The sequence below is a fragment of the Engystomops pustulosus genome, chromosome 7 (genome assembly GCF_040894005.1).
Source record: "Engystomops pustulosus chromosome 7, aEngPut4.maternal, whole genome shotgun sequence".
NCBI lineage: Eukaryota > Metazoa > Chordata > Amphibia > Anura > Leptodactylidae > Engystomops > Engystomops pustulosus.
The window spans coordinates 9,641,319-9,645,661 of record NC_092417.1 but is presented as its reverse complement, the minus strand read 5'-3'; positions in this window follow the sequence as shown (position 1 = coordinate 9,645,661).

The window sequence follows — 4,343 nt, the reverse complement described above, 5'->3', positions numbered from 1 at the left end:
TGGTAGAGCACTGTTGAGGCCAGAACAGTGCGAACAGGTGATGTCGTGGATTGCCGACAATGCTTCGAGCAATTTGTCCACCAGTCAGTCTTCCACGCAGTCCACCCATGTCACCGAAATCGGCACTCCTCCAGCTCCTGCACCTCAGCCTCCTCCCCCCCAGTCTGCCCCCTCCCAGCAAAATTTGCCATTTGAACCGGCATACTCTGAGGAACTGTTTTCTGGACCCTTCCCAGTCACAAACCACTTGTCCGGTTGCTGATGAGCAATTTTCCGATGCCCAGGTTTTCCACCAGTCGCAGTCTGTGGGTGATGATGACCTTGTTGACGTAGTGGAAGAAGTGTGTAAAGAGGTGTCCGACGATGAGGAGACACGGTTGTCAGACAGTGGGGAAGTTGTTGTCAGGGCAGGAAGTCCGAGGGGGGAGCAGACTGAGGGATCGGAGGATGATGAGGTGACAGACCCAAGCTGGGTTGAGAGGCCGGGTGAACACAGTGCTTCTGAGACGGAGGAGAGTCCTCGACCAGAACAGGTTGGAAGAGGCAGTGGTGGGGCCAGATGGAGAGGCAGGGCCAGAGCAGGTGCATCAGCGCCAAATGTGTCACGTAGTGAAGCTCCCGTGGCGAGGGCTCCCGCGGCGAGGGCTAGATTTTCAGAAGTCTGGAGGTTCTTTAAGGAAACACCGGATGACCGATGGACTGTGGTGTGCAACCTTTGCCAAACCAGGATCAGCAGGGGTTCCACCACTACTAGCTTAAAGGGGTATTCTCGTCTGGGCATTCACATTCAGTTTCACTAATCTTCCATTTCTAAACATTTCTTCAATTGGATGTTATTTACAAAAATGTTCCTGTGTGAAGATAATTTCTCATAAATGTAGTCATTCTGTCCCTTAGAAACGAGATAGCTTCCTCGGTTACGACCACTGGCAGCGGTGGCCAGACATGGGCTATTGAGTCTTGTCTGACCGCCAGGATTCAGTGTTCAGGGCGACTGTGGGACCTGCAGTAACTCCCGGACATTTCATATACAATAACCTTTTGTTTCTTTGTGCAATCCCTCCAGCAGAGGTGGCCGTATCCGAGGAAGCCATCTCGTTTCTAAGGGACAAAATGACTACATTTATGGGAAATCATCTTCACACAGGAATATTTTTTTTTAATAACATCCAATTGAAGAAATGTTTATATATGGCAGATTTATCAAACTGAATGTGAATGCCCAGCCGAGAATACCCCTTTAACTACCACCAGTATGCGCAGGCATATGAATGCTAAACACCCCACTCAGTGGCAACAAGCGCGTTCACCTCCGGCCGTGCACACCACTGCTCCTTCCCCTGTGTCAGCTGATAGTCAGCCCCCTGCCCAGGACCCTGCCACAAAAACCCCATCGTCGCCTCCACGATCCTCCACAGAATCCACCAGCGTTCAGCTCTCCATACCCCAGACGCTGGAGCGGAAACGCAAATATAGTGCAACCCACCCGCACGCCCAAGCCCTTAATGTGCACATCTCCAGATTGCTAAGCCTGGAGATGCTGCCCTATAGGCTAGTAGAGACCGAGGCCTTTCGCAGCCTCATGGCGGCGGCCGCCCCTCGGTACTTTTCCCGATGTGCCGTCCCAGCCCTGCACCAGCACGTGTCAGACAACATAATCCGTGCCCTGACCAACGCCGTTTCTGACAAGGTCCACCTGACCACGGACACGTGGACGAGTGCTGCCGGGCAGGGCCACTATATATCGCTGACGGCACATTGGGTTAACTTGGTGGAGGCTGGGACCGAGTCTGACCCTGCGGCTGGTCATATACTGCCGACGCCGAGGATTGCGGGGCCTACCTCGGTCCAGGTGTTTCAGGCCTACTATGCCTCCTCCTCCTACCCCTCCTCCTCCTCCGAACGACCATCCGTGGGCATGGCGCCATCAGTCGGTAGCTCTAGGCACAGCAGCAGTGCCGTCGCTAAGCGACAGCAGGCGGTGCTGAAACTGCTGAGCCTAGGCGATAAAAGGCACACCGCCCAAGAACTATTACAGGGCATCACGGCGCAGACTGATCTGTGGCTGGCACCGCTGAACCTGAAGCCAGGCATGGTTGTGTGTGACAACGGCCGTAACCTGGTGGCGGCTCTGCAACTCGGCAGACTGACACATGTGCCATGCCTGGCCCATGTGTTAAATCTAATAGTTCAGCGTTTCCTCAAGACATACCCCAATCTGTCTGATTTGCTCACGAAGGTGCGCCGCATCTGTGCGCATTTCAGGAAGTCCAGCACAGATGCTGCCACTCTCAGGGCAGCGCAGCGCCGCCTCCAACTGCCCGCTCACCGACTGTTGTGCGACGTGCCCACGAGGTGGAATTCAACACTGACCATGTTATCCAGAGTTTACCAGCAGCGCCGAGCGATTGTAGACTGCCAGATGTCAACTTCCACCAGAACTGGTAGTCAGGTCAGTCAGCTTCCTCAAGTCTACAATGAGGAGTGGACGTGGATGTCTGATATCTGTCAGGTGCTGAGTAACTTTGAGGAGTCAACACAGATGGTCAGTGGCGATGCCGCCATCATCAGCCTCACCATCCCGCTGCTTGGCCTGTTGAAAAACTCTCTGGTCAGCATGAAGTCGGAAGCTTTGCGCTCCTCACAAGAGACGGGGGAAGAAGATTCCCTTGTTGATAGCCAAAGCACCCTTAGGTTTGTTTCTCAGCGCATATCGGAGGAGGTGGAGGTGGAGGAGGAAGAGGAGGAGAATGTTGGCGAGACACAAGAGGGGACCATTGTTCAGTCCTTCACTGTTGAGCGTGTATGGGCAGAAGAAGAGGAGTTGGAGGAGGAGGAAATGGACAGTCAGGCCAGTGAGGGGAGTGAGTTCTTACGCGTTGGTACTCTGGCGCATATGGCAGATTTCATGCTAGGCTGCCTATCCCGTGACCCTCGCGTTCAAAGAATTTATTCCAGCACCGATTACTGGGTGTTCACTCTCCTGGACCCACGGTACAAGCAAAATCTTTCCACTCTCATCCCTGGAGAGGAAAGGAGTGTGAGAATGCATGAATACCAGCAGGCCCTGGTGCACAAGCTGAAACAGTATTTCCCTTCTGACAGCGCTAGCGGCAGAGTGCGTAGTTCTGCGGGACAAGTAGCGAGGGAGAGTAGGCGAGCAGGCAGCTTGTCCAGCACTGGCAAGGGTACGCTTTACAAGGCTTTTGCCAGCTTTATGTCACCCCAGCAAGACACTGTCACCTGTCCCCAGTCTCGGCAGAGTAGGGCTGATCTTTACAGAAAGATGGTGAGGGAGTACGTAGCTGACCATACCATCGTCCTAAATGATCACACAGCTCCCTACAACTACTGGGTTTCAAAGCTGGACATGTGGCACGAACTGGCGCTGTACGCCTTGGAGGTTCTTGCCTGCCCTGCCGCTAGCGTCTTGTCCGAGCGGGTTTTCAGTGCAGCTGGTGGCATCATCACCGATAAGCGTACACGCCTGTCGACTGACGCTTATCAAGATGAATAAAGGCTGGATTTCTCCTAATTTCCAATCTCCACCAGGTGAAGGAAGCTCAACCTGAATAATTTATCCACTCCTCCTCCTCCTCATTTTCCTCCTTCTCCTCCTCTTTGTACAGTAAAGCAGAGGAAACTGGCTATTTTTTGACAGGGCCCACTGGCTCTAGCTATAGTACTTTATGCATTTAATTTTTATGGAGGGCCACCGACCCGGTCCTCTGTTTTAAACAATTTTTGGGAGTGCCACATACAGGCACTCAATCTATTCAATTTTTCTGGAGGGCCACCTACCTGCTCCTCTGGTTTGAAAACTTTTTTTGGACTGCCACATACAGGCACTCAATCTATTCCATTTTTATGGAGGGCCACCTACCTGCTCCTCTGGTTTGAAAACTTTTTTGGACTGCCACATACATGCACTCAATCTATTCCATTTTTATGGAGGGCCACCTACCTGCTCCTCTGGTTTGAAAACTTTTTTGGACTGCCACATACAGGCACTCAATCTATTCCATTTTTATGGAGGGCCACCTACCTGCTCCTCTGGTTTGAAAACTTTTTTGGACTGCCACATACAGGCACTATCCAAATTGAATTGTCTCCATAGCAGCCTCCACACGTTGTCTCCATTGCTACCTCCAAAAGTCGTCCATATAGCTGCCTCCATACATCGTCCCTTTATCAAACGAGGTGTGTCAGGCTGAAATTTGGGTTGTTTTCATGGATTCCACATCAAAGTTGTTAACTTTGTCGCCACCCTGCTGTGTTATCCACAAAATACACTGGCAAACTTTTACCATTTACGGATATTATTTCAGCGCTTCTTGCGCATC